Genomic DNA, 13192 nt, shown 5'->3' with positions numbered 1-13192 from the left:
GAAACAATAAATGCTAGAGCAGGTGTGGAGAAAAGGAAACCCTCCTATACTGTTGGTGGGAATGTAAATTGGTACAGCCACTCCTGAAAGAGTATGGAGGTTCCTTAAAAAACTAAAAGTAGAACTACCATATGATCCAGCAATCCCACTCCTGGGCTTATATCTGGAGAAAACCTTAATTCGAAAAGATACATGCACCCCAGTGTTCATTGCAGCACTGTTTACAATAGCCAGGACATGGAAGTAACCTAAATGACCATGACAGAGGAATGGATAAAGAAGATGTGGTGAATATATATATATATATACATACATACATACATACAATGGAATATTACTCAGCCATAAAAAAGAATAAAAAATAATGAATGCTCTTTGCAGCAACATGGATGGACCTAGAGATTGTCATACTGAGTTAAGTAAGAGATAGACAAATATCATTTGCTTACATGTGGAATCTTAAAAAAATGGTACAAATGAACTTATTTACAAAATAGAAATAGAGTCACAGATGTAGAAAATAAACTTATGGTTACCAAGGGGGAAAACGGGGGAGGGATAAAATGGGAGATTGGGATTGACATATATACACTACTATATATAAATTAAATAACTAATAAAGACCTAACATGTAGCACAGGGAACTCAATACTTTGTAATGACTTATATGAGAAAAGAACTTAGAAAAGAGTGGATTTATATGTATAACTGATTCATCTTTCTGTAACTCAAGAAACTAACACAACATTGTAAATCAACTATACTCCAGTAAAAATTAAAAAAAAAAAAACCTTAATCTGTTTATTTCCCATTTGCCTGCAAGCTCCTTGGAGTTAGTGACCCTTTTCCTCTTTGTATTTCCCAGTACCCAGCATGGTTCCCAGCACACATCTGAAGTGTTAAATAAATATTTTATGAATGAATGAATGAAAGAGGTATAACCCTCTGGGACTGTTAGCGTGAAGGAACTCAAATAGAACTAGAAACTGAACTGAGATGTTAAGGTATACAGAGGAGGCTGAATAATATTACAGACAGAATCCTGTAACTTTGGAGTTAAAAAGAATACAATTGAATCCTGCCCCCTTCGGTTTTTTTGGTTATGTGATCTAGGAATTTACTTAGATTTTCTGAATCTCAGTTTTCTCATCTGTAGAACTGAAATAATACTGAGTTACCCTTAATAACTATTGAAAGGATTGAATGTGATGGTGTAGCTGGCAGCACTGAGCACAGTGCTGGTCACCCAAGTATGCAAAAACAGTTGTTGTGGTTGGTTTTATTGTTGCTGTTATGGTTTTCCTGTGGCACTTATTTCTCTGGTCTCTGCCTGCACTGGAACCTGCAGGTTTTCCTGTGTTCATATTCTCTTCACAGGCAGTGAGGATGGACATCTACAGAACTCCCAGCCCCCACACACATGGCGTCAGGTTTCCTCCTCATCTAATCATGTCTTATACATACCTTGCCCAGGTGCCTAAACATGAGCCATTCAGTCAGTATGTCTTCATGCTGTCAGAGGACCCCTGAAGTTTCTCAGTGTTCATGGGGAGACTCTTTCTTTCCTTTCCAGACTCCTCCACTGAATATAAATTTCTCACATTGTTACACAACAGCAGTCCCACCTTGTACTCTGGTACTATGGAAATTCAACAGGAGAGGGAGGAAGAGAGAGAGGGAGAGAATGAATGTGTGTTTGTGTCCATGTGTGAATACTGACATGCAGATACCATAACTTCCACATAGACTGTGGCTTTCCTCTTCACTGAAGCATCATGATGACTGATATCTGAGACGGATATGTTGTTATCCTCTAGAACAGCCTCCCTTTCCAGCAGTCCTCTCTCCACTCCCCAAATCACACCCACTTTACATAGTACTTCTACCTCAATTCTCATCTCTCATTTGTTTTCATTCATTGCTACCTCAGCAAGGCCATTTGCCACAAAGCTTATGTTTTGCCATTTTGAAACTTTCTGTAGAAACATTATTACACATCAGACATAAAGGCAATGTCACATTAGAAAGAAGTTCTACTTTCTTAAGGAACCTCCATACTGTTCTCCATAGTGACTGCACCAATTTACATTCCCACCAACACTGTAGGAGGGTTCCCTTCTCTCCACACTCCAGCATTTGTTTGTGGATTTTTTTGATGATGGCCATTCTGACTGGTGTGAGGTGATATCTCATTGTAGTTTTGACTTGCATTTCTCTAATAATTAGCGATTTTGAGCATCTTTTCATGTGCCTCTTTGCCATCTGTATGTCTTCTTTGGAGAAATGTCTATTTAGGTCTCCTGCCCATTTTTTGATTGGGTTGTTTGTTTTGATGATATTAAGCCACATGAGCTATTTGTAAATTTTGGAGACTAATCCATGTGATCCTGCAATCCCACTCCTGTGCATATACCCCCAGAGAAAAACAAGGTCCAAAAGGATATATGCACCTCACTATTCATTGCAGTGCTGTTTACAGTAGCCAAGACATGGACGCAACCTAAATGTCCATCAACAGAAGAATGAGTAAAGGAGATGTGGTACATAAATACAATGGAATATTACTCAGCCATTAAAAAGAATGAAATAATGCCATTTGCAGCAACATGGATGGACCTAGATATTGTCATACTGAGTGAAGTAAATCAGACAGAGAAAGAGAAATATGGTATGATATCGCTTATATGTGGGATCTAAAAAAAAATGATAGAAATGAACTTATTTACAAAACAGAAACAGACTCACAGACTTAGAGAATGAAGTTATGGTTATGGGGGGAAGGGTGGGGGGAGGGATCATTAGGGAGTTTAGGATTGACATGTACACACTGCTATATTTAAAATAACCAATGAGGACCTACTGTATAGCACAGGGAACTCTGCTTAACATTATGTGACAACCTAACTAGGAAAAGGATTTGAAAAAGAATAAATACATGTATATGTATAACTGAATCACTTTGTTGTACACCTGAAGCTAACACAACATTGTTAATCAACTGTACTCCAATACAAAATAAAAAGTTAAAAAAAATGTTCTAAGGAGAGCCTCACTCCATTATCTTCCTTAGGCTGCCACGTTCCCCCACCCCAATGTGTGGATGGCAGACATTGTTAATTAATCACACTCTTTCTTGTGCAGTCTGTCTCTGTGCAGTACTGCAAGCATTCACCCCTGAGCAACTGGCCCTGGCAAACGAGGAAAAGACTATGGGCCAAACCTGGGCTTGCTAAGTCCTTTTAGCACCTCTGTGTTCAGTCTCCACTAAAGAGTGAGAAATAGATTTCTCTTATAAAAGAGTCCTGGGCTTCCCTGGTGGTGCAGTGGTTAGGAATCTGCCTGCCAATGCAGGGGACACAGGATCGAGCCCTGGCCAGGGAAGATCCCGCATGCCGTGGAGCAACTAAGCTCGTGCTCCACAACTACTCAGCCTGAGCTCTAGAGCCCGCAAGCCACAACTACTGAGCCCACGTGCCACAGCTACTGAGGCCCGCACGCCTAGAGCCTGTGCTCCACAACAAGAGAAGCCACGACAATGAGAAGCCCGCTCACTTCGCTCAACAAAGAGTAGCCCCCGCTCACCGCAACTAGAGAAAGCCTGCACACAGCAACGAAGACCTAACAGAGCCAAAAATAAATAAATAAGTAAATTTATTTTAAAAAGTGAATAAATAAAAATAAAAGAGTCCTGTTTCCATGACTTGCTTTGAGGTGAGGTCCTTGACATCACATTCATGTTGGAAGGTTCTTTTGAGCAATAGCATTCAGTTTTAGTCTTCAGGAGAAACAAAGGAGAATAAAAGAACGCTATGAACAGAAGTTTAATACAATATGTCCAGCACATGTCAGTTATGGTAGCCACCAGCCACAGGTGGCTATTTAAATTTAAGTTAAAACTAAATAAAGTTAAACATTCATTTCCTCAATTGCACTAGCCCCAGCTCAAGTGCTTTTGGCCACTGTACTGGACAGCGTAGGTAAAGAAAATGTCCATCAACACACATATTTCTACTTGGCAGCACTGAACTAAACGTTGTGTTCTGTATCCCCAAAACACACGATTCTGTCCTATGACAACTAAACAAAAGCCTGTTAATGCTAGGATGTTGTTCAAAGCAGAAGCAAGTCTTAAACGAGGTGCAGGAGCAGAACAAGACCCATCAGTAGATCCATTACCATGCTTTTTCAAGGAAATTGGCTTCTGGCTTCATATACTGTCTATAGTTTCTCCTGTTGAACATAAAAATAATGTTGCTCCTTTTTGCTTTTAAATTTAGCCACATATATGAGACCAGAAGCACAAAATCCACTTTGTGAGCCCCCAGCTTCCTGTTAGCATGACATTAATGGAAGAATCCACCCTGTGATTATATTAAAAAGGGAAAATAACTGAACAAAAGAAGACTGGGATTTGATCTTTTTACTGGGTAAATTTAGTTGCCTGAGAAACAGGAGGAAATTATTTCAGTGCCAAAATAATAAAACATCATCTGAATTTGCTTTTTCTCTCTCATTCAGGATCTTTAGTTGCCTTTGGTGTGGTAGGAAAAGGAGTGGCTGTAACAGGGAGGAGACAGTTATTCATACAATTTCCTTTGACATTTTGTTCATGTTTCACTTTTAAAATTTTGTCAGCTTTTGTAGTCGTCCAGTTAAATTTGTATATCCAGTTCTTCTCCTAAAAATGGGTGACATTTGAGTGCTATAAAATTAATAGGAATGTGATGCAATGGACATAATTGCTTTCTAGAAAAATCTCATGTTTATGACTCATTGTCAGAGATACAAATGTGAGCCCGGAAGTTCCTAGAACATCGATATATCTGATTCCTTATGTACATTTTCCCAAGAAAGCTCTTTTTCAGTAAATAGGATCTCTGCTGGATTTTTTTCTTTTGGCCTCTTGGTTGTCTCAAATTAGAAAGTCAGGAAATGACTGAAATAATAATTTACTGCACTTGAGTGATTTGGCATAGTATATTTCAAGAAAAACATTCAAGTCCACATATTGTCAATTTTGAATCTTATTCATTAGCACCATGGCCTTTTGTGGTTCATGTGGTTTTATTTCTGGGTTTTCTGGTGGTGTAGCCCCACCAATGATAACTCATCAATGCTCTCTGATGAAATCATCCGGGTAGGGGCACTGAGTTCCCAGACCCCTCAACTTGTTGGTGAGGCTGCCGTTACAAAGAGTTCCAAAAGTGACTTGGGCTGCTTTGAGAGTAAGGGGAAGAAAGAAAAGTGAATTTTTAAAGGCTGCTAGAGCACAATCTCATTAATGTACATAGTACACCTTAGAGATTTTATTAAGATTGGAACGGGTTTTAAGTTTGCCTTTGCATGATCTAGAAGCAAAATAATTTTTAATCTAATTGAGTGTAAATCATTTTATAAGAAATGGTCAAAAACACAGATCGTGGAGTCCATTAGACCCAGGCTTGATTCCTGACTGTCACTTGGCAGCTGTGATTTAACCACCATGAGTCTTACTTGTACATCTATGAAGTGGGGCTGGCAATACCTATCTCAAGAGACTGTCTCAAGAATTCAGTGAAACACTGTCTGTGTAGTTTGTTATTGGTGTCGTTAGTATTAGTGGCTCAGAAAACAAGCTATTTTTAAAAGAGATTTATAGAGCATTATAGGCTTTTCTCCCTTTTTGGCCCTTGTGGGAAGATTCAGTGTTTGTGCTGCCAAACCGGGAGCCGAGGGGGCCTGAGCAGGATGCATCCTGATTAAAGCTGTGAGAGGAAGGGAACCAGAGAGCAGGTTAATTTATAAAATAAAGGGTTCTCTATGAAGGAAAAAATAATAAGGAATCTAAAAGTTTCAAGGACTGAGAGAGAAGGGTGCTGGAATTTTTGGGGGATAGACAGAAAGAGGGAGGGGCAGTACAGTGTGACACTCAGGGGAACCAGGGAAGTCAGGAACATTTGGGCAAGTGTTGTGTGGTGTAAGTCCCCAGTTGCCCCTTTTATTGAGAGTCTTCTTTTTTTTTTTTTTTTTTTTTTTTTCGTTACGCGGGCCTCTCACTGTTGTGGCCTCTCCCGCCGCGGGGCACAGGCTCCGGACGCGCAGGCCCAGCAGCCATGGCTCACGGGCCCAGCCGCTCCGCGGCACGTGGGATCCTCCCAGACCAGGGCACGAACCCGCATCCCCTGCATCGGCAGGCGGACTCTCAACCACCGCGCCACCAGGGAAGCCCGAGAGTCTTCCTTTTTAAAAAAAGTTTTAAAATTGAAGTATAGTTGATTTACAATGTTGTCTTAATTTCTACTATACAGCAGAATGATTCAGTTATACATGTATACTTTTTTATATCCTTTTCCATAATGGTTTATCACAGGATATTTAATCAGTTCCTTGTGCTATATATAGTAGGACCTTGTTGTCTAACCATCCTATATATAAGAGTTTGCATCTGCTAATCCCAAACTCCCAATCCATCCCTCCCCCACCCCCTCCCCCTTGGCAACCACAAGTCGGTTCTCTGTGTCTGTGAGTCTGTTTCTCTTTTGTAGGTAAGTTCATTTGTGTTATACTTTAGATTCTACATATAAGTGATATCATATGGTATTTGTCTTTCACATTCTGACTTACTTCACTTAGTATGATAATCTCTAGGTCCATCCATTTTGCTACAAATGGCATTATTTCATTCTTTTTTATGGCTGAGTAGTATTCCATTGTGTGTATGTGAACACACACACACACACACACACACACACACATCACATCTTCTTTATCCATTCATCTACTGATGGATTTCCACATCTTGGCTACTGTGAATAGTGCTGCTATGAACATTGGACCTCCATACTGTTCTCCATAGTGGCTGCACCAATTTACATTCCCACCAACAATGTAGAAGGGTTCCTTTTTCTATTGAGAGTCTTCTTAAGTAGCTATCCCACAGGGAGGAGAGTGGAGCAGAGTGGTTAAGAGCCTAAATTCTGGACCTGGAGTTCTAGGTTCAAATCCTTATTCATCACACTTGGCTGAATAGTTGTTTTACTTCTCTAAGCTGCAGTTTCCTTCCTGTGAAACGATTCTCCTGGGATCTCATGACTTCATATTGAGTGCTTGGCAGATATATGAGCTTGATAAATGTTACATGAACTCAGTGGTATCCTTTTTAAAAAGGACAATAATCGTTTTCATTATTCTTCTGAAGACATTATGAGGCTTAATTCATTTAATTCTCAGGAAAACTCTACAAGTCAGGAGCTATTATTATTCCCATTTCACATGTGATAAAACTGAGGCACAGAGGAGTCAAGTAACTTGCCCAAACTCATACACAGGGAGTAGCAGAGTTTGGGTTAGCATCAAATATTCTGATGCTGGATCCATACTCTTGTCTTCTATACCATCTACATCCCATATGTGAGCATCTGGTCTTCAGATGAACAACTTCTAGGGCAGTTTGCCTTGTTTTATAAATGCTTGGTTTGTACTCAACAACCTTGCCTCTCAAAGTGTGGTCCATAGGCAGCAGGATCAGTGACACCTGGGAGCAGAGTCTCAGGCTCCACTCCAGGCTCTTGTAACAGGAACTATGTCTTAACAAGCTCCCCGCGTGATCCATGATCGTGCACAGCCTGAGAAGCTGCTCCAGGATGTGAACATGTAGGAGATGGGCTGTCTCATTAGTGTCCAGCGCCATGCTTGCCGCCTAAGAATAAATTTACTTTTGATCTAACAGTAGATCAGGAAACGTTGAAAAGGAAATAAATTCAGAAGTTGAGGGAACAATACCTGGTTTCTCCTCAGCTGAGTGAATGATGCTTGGGGCCTCTGGATCCACTGCAGCACCAGGCACATAGCAGACGCCCTGTCATATTTCTTGCATTGATATGGAAATGTGTGATAGAGACATCCAGCATAGCAGCCTTCCTGGATGTGCAGTGACGTTTAAAAAGGCCAAATAATGCCGGAGCAAGCAGAACAGAGATTGTGCAGTTATTCTTTTTTTACATCTTTATTGAAGTACAATTGCTTCACACTGCCATGCCAGCTTCCGCTGCACAACAAAGCGAATCAGCCTTATGCACACACATATTCCCACATCCCCTCCCTCTCCCACCCTCCTAGGTGGTCACAAGGTACCGAGCTGATCTCCCTGTATGCGCTTATTCTTAACATAGCTTTAAGGCAAGCTGGTCCCCTGTGAACCCGAGCTGATTCTCTTTCCTCTTGAGCTCTCTATTGTCTTGGCGTTGTTTTCAGCTCATTCAGAAACTAATTAAGTTTCAGGATCAATTTGTCCTGTTAGAGAGTGTTGATATGCTAAAGGAGTGGTTTTTTATAACTTAAATTATCCAAGTGAAAGGACAATTATAATTTGCTTCTAAAATTGGCCAAAAGTCAGCTTTCATCAAAATAATTCTCAGCAGACATTAGTCTCTGTAAAACCAGGCTATTGTATGAAAGGCAACAAAAGGATTTAAATAGGCCATGGAAAATGTATTGATAATCTGGCCACATTAATCCTGTCTTTTAACAGAGTGTGAAATTACTTGTTTACTCCACTTATCTGGAGCCGGATGTAGCTGATCACTGGTTGACAGAACCGTAGTTTGTGATCACCTTTCAGCAGTGAGCTTCAGCTGGGCCAAGGCCAAACAGTCTGAATTCACTGGCCTATATACCATCTCCAAAATCAAGGTCAGGACTGCTGCTACCTCTGGACAGCCAGAGGAACTCATGATCTCCAATATGTCCATCTAGGTGTGGCTTTCATTTGTGCATGGACATAGCCTATATCCTGTCCCCCCAAAAGTCAGGATGTGTAGTGGTTTCATCACCAGTCTACAAATATTATCAAGGCGAACACTATTGGGGTAAAGTATAAGAAGTAGTCCCTGATCTAAAGGAGACTAACCACTGTGGTGAAATAGACCCTGTTGATGCTCTGCCCAATTCCCCTTTATCAAGTTAGTGTAACCATCCCCCAGTGCCCAGTGGATATGAGTGTTGGCTGTGAATGTTTCACAGCTGCGCTTTTTCTGGAGACTTGACTGATTGTTCTCAGCCAGTGGGTGGCAGGGACCAAACCTAAGGACTTATGCCGGCCCAACCCTAGAATGAGTGTAAGCCTGAAGGAGCCAAAGGAAGAAACAGTACTCCCAAAGTGAAGTGAGAACCTTGGAGATGGAGTTGCTTTTCAGGACCTGGGTCATATAGGGGTTTGGCTCACAGTTCTGGAGGCTGGACATCCCAATCAGAGTTACAGCGTGGTTGGGTGAGGGCTCTCTTCTCACTGTGTTCTCACATGGCAGAAGGGCCCGGGGAGCTCTGTGGTCTCTCTTGTAAGAGCACTAATGCCATTCATGAGGGTTCCACCCTCAGACCTATTCGCTTCTCTAAGTCTCCACCTCCTAATCTCACCACCTTCAGGGGTTAGGATTTCAGCATATGAATTTTGTGGGGGGACACAGACATTCAGACCATAGCACAGGAGGCTAGCCAACAGTGAGCTGTCATTCAGTGGAGGTCAGCCTCTTAGGTCCTTGAGCAGAAGAAGAAGGGGTGGTGGTGAAATCGATGAAAAAAGGAGGAATAAATAATGACCACCCTTTGACAATCATAAACTTTCTTCTCTCCTCTAGTCCAACCATTGATTAATTTTTATCAAATGATTATTTCATCATGGCTATTTTCCCAGCTCTAAATCCTCCAAGTGTTTGCCTAAAAGAATGGTTCATAAAAAATTTTAGATCATATATCCCACTGGTTTTAAAAAAGTCTCTGAACATGTGCCCCAATTTCATTTGTTTATTCATTTATAAACGATTTAAATTTACTACCAGCTAATATCTCAGAGTACTATGTACACTTACAGTTTAGGATATATCATTCATGGTTATGGCATAAATCCATATTTTGAGAAGCTTTCCTAATAGTTTTAAATTATTTTAGACAGCTTTTGGCCTATGTGATCAGATTGTCACTTATATTTTACTATCTGCCTTCTGATCAGCTAATGTGTATGAATCCTCAGACAAACTACTGATTTGAGAGGTGGTTTTGTGCTCTTAGGTGGAGAGTGTTATGCCCAGACTGTGTGGACTGCAAAGAGAATGTATTTAAGGGGTCAAGTAGAATCTTAATCCTGGAGTAATAGCAAGAAAATCGAAGAGAGTTCCAGTTGGCAGTGGGAGAATGAGTGATTTAATCTTGAGGGCAATCAGATTACAATAATAATAGCTCTACTTTTGAAGCATCTACTGTATACCTGGCATTGTGCTAAGCACTTTACATGTATTATTTCATCTGCCCTTCATAGCAACTCTTCAAGGTAGGTATTACTACAAGAGAGGTTAAGAACCCTGTTCAAGGTTACATAGTGAGTGAAGGAGCCAGGATTTGACCCTGGAAGGAACTGTATGTCTCCTTGACAGTCTTTTTTCCATTACATACCACAATTAATACTTGGCATTAGAGCAGGTGTTCCATTCTATAGGCAAGCTTGTGTTATACAGAAAGGAGTCAGTGGGTCCTGGATGAAAGGAGCCAGCCTGAAAAGCTTCCCATCTCTGTGACATTCTGGAAAAGGCTATGCAGACAGTAAAAAGATCAGTGGTTGCCAGGAGTTAGGGAGAGATGAATAAGTGGAGCATAGAGGATTGTTAGGATGGTGAAACTACTCTGTATGGTACTGTAATGGGGGGTACACGTTATTATACATTTGTCCAAACTCATGGAATGTGCAACCCCAAGAGTGGACCCTGATGTGAACTATGGACTTTGGGTGATTATGATGAGTCAGTGGAGGTTCACTGATTGTAACGAAGGTAATGGAGGAGGAAGGTGGCATATGGGATATCTCTGAACATTCCTCTGAAATTTGCTATGAACCTAAAATAGAAGATAGTCCTTAAGAAAAAGAGAGAGAGAGAAAGGGGATGGACATGACCATGAGCCTGTAAGGATAGGGCCAGTTAGAAGGGGTAGCAATGCCTCCCAGAGATAGGAAAGGCCACTCAGAACTCAGAAGAGCAGTGTGGATCCAAGGAGCCAACTAATGCTTTGGGAAAGCAGAACTCAGGAAGGATAAGCTGTTCTTATCAAAAAGTTGATAGAGAGTTCACAACATTTTTTCCAACACTGCCTGATACAAAACCATCCTCCTACTAGTCTATTCCTTCTCTGTGCACTTTTTTATAAACTGAAGTTCACATATGCTCTGCCTTCTATTTTGCTCTAATGATTGGTCTGCTCACAATATGTAAAAATAGAGGAACCATCATTTATTAAACTGTACACTTATGATTTGTGCATTTTCTGTATATGAATAAAATTTGTTTAAAAATAGAAAGAATGATTCTGCATGGAGGTTGAAATAAATCAAGGATATTGTTATATCCGCTGTTACTTTGTAGATTCAAACAATTCTCCAGCCAACGTTTTACATATGGTAAAAAATAGCATGGGCTAAAAGATAGAAAACTGGCATTTCAGTATTAGCTCTTCCATTAGAATAACTGTGTGACACGGGCAAGGTTCCAATCCCCTCTCAGCTTGGATTTTCTTGTATGTAAAAAAACAAATGTCCCAAAATCCCTATTAATATTCAGTATGATAGAGGATAGAGCAACTCTCACCCTCAGACTAATCCCACAGCACATATTGAAAGAGAATCCCAACTCCTTCCAACTGCAAACTCCCCTTACCTGGTATTTTAGAGCAGAGACTGGGAAACATTTTCTGAAGAGGCCAGAGAGTAGGTATTTCAGGCTTTGCAGGCCATGCAGCCTCTGTTGCAAATACTCTGGGCTGCAATCTATTAAGGCAACCACACACAATATGTAAATGCACGACCAGGGCTGTGTTCCAACAAAACTTTATGTATCAAAGCAGGTGGCAAGCCAGATTGGGCACACAGGCCATAGTTTGTCCACTTCTGTTCTAGGAGATAAATTTCTGGTATTCAGTGCAACTTCCCTTCAGCATATATAGGGAAAAACATGTGTTCATAATAACTAGATAAATAGGGAACTAGAGAGTTGGAATGTGGAAGGGAGGGAGGGCAGAAAGCCTTGTGATGGAACATTGGGAGAGAAAATTCCAGTGACATCTGCCATGAGGGAGGGGCATTGTCAGGTTGGAAAAGGTTGCCTTTGGCATGGAGCTAGCTGCTAAGTTTGGAGAGACCAGCTGGTGTGTGTGTGTGTGTGTGTGTGTGTTTAAGAGGTTATGGTGTGCGCAAACCTAGCATGGTGCCAGATACCAAGGGGACTCACTGAATATTTGTGGAAGAAGGGAAGGGAGAAGGATGGATTATCCTCATTTTATAGATGAAGAAATTCCACTGTGGGACACCAATGCCGTTTCTCATAGGGAATCTACAGGGAAACAGAATTCATGAGAAGGATATTGATTTCACCCCTGAGAGGCTCTGTCGATGTCCTTACAGGCCCAGCCCTCCTCTGAGAAGGAGAGTGTTGGAGGGTTCTGGGGGTTCCTTGTAGCCCTGGGCCTTGGTGATGCAAAGTGTCATTGAAAGGTGACCATGTGAGGACAGGAAGGAGGCCAGCAGTACTTACTTGTGGCTGCTGTTTCCATGGTTTAGGCTTTGTGCTCTCCTTCAAATGGTCACAGTCACATTTCTGACATGGTAGCAGGAGCAGGGAAGGGAAAGGAGAGAATGGACTAATGCACTTGAGGCAGGAGATCAGATGCTGGGTCTCTCTTGGACTTGGTTTGCTGAAGGCATCTTGAGAAATGGAGCCAGGGTTTGGGGAAGGGAAATTTGGACTGTTTCTTCAGGTCAGACAATGTCCTTCTCTGTGCCATCACACAGAAGGAAAAGAAGAGCTGGATTTGGGAGGAATCTGAACAACTTGGAATGTGACTAAACTGATTAACCAACAACTCTGTAAAATTTCACACAAGCCATGCACTTAATATAGAACTGGATTACAGTTTGCAGTCTGTTGCACTAATTCGTTAATATTATTTCATAGACTAAAAATTTTACTATGCAAATGTATGCAAATCATATAAGAAAATAGTGTTCTTAGCCAAGTGCATTAGCACCTATTGGGTATTTTGGTTGTTTTTTCTTTTGGTTTTGTTTGTTTGTTTGTTTCACTGGAACCCTGACCCTGCTGTGGAAAGCCAGATAATTAATATATTCAGTACTCGATAGTGTGTGTTGAACATTTTCCTGAAGGGTGACTGGGAA

General features: G+C 41.0%; 1 protein-coding gene across 2 annotated transcripts in view; it reads left to right on the top strand.

Moving 5' to 3' along the window:
- Nucleotides 1-13192, top strand: part of CPNE4 (copine 4) — a 565144-nt gene that overhangs the window by 143344 nt on the left and 408608 nt on the right. The gene's annotated exons all lie outside the window — the stretch shown is intronic.

This window comes from Tursiops truncatus, chromosome 4, assembly GCF_011762595.2.
Source record: "Tursiops truncatus isolate mTurTru1 chromosome 4, mTurTru1.mat.Y, whole genome shotgun sequence".
Taxonomy (NCBI): Eukaryota; Metazoa; Chordata; class Mammalia; order Artiodactyla; family Delphinidae; genus Tursiops; species Tursiops truncatus.
Note: the sequence above shows the minus strand (reverse complement) of the source record. Positions and strands in the feature narration are given on the sequence as shown.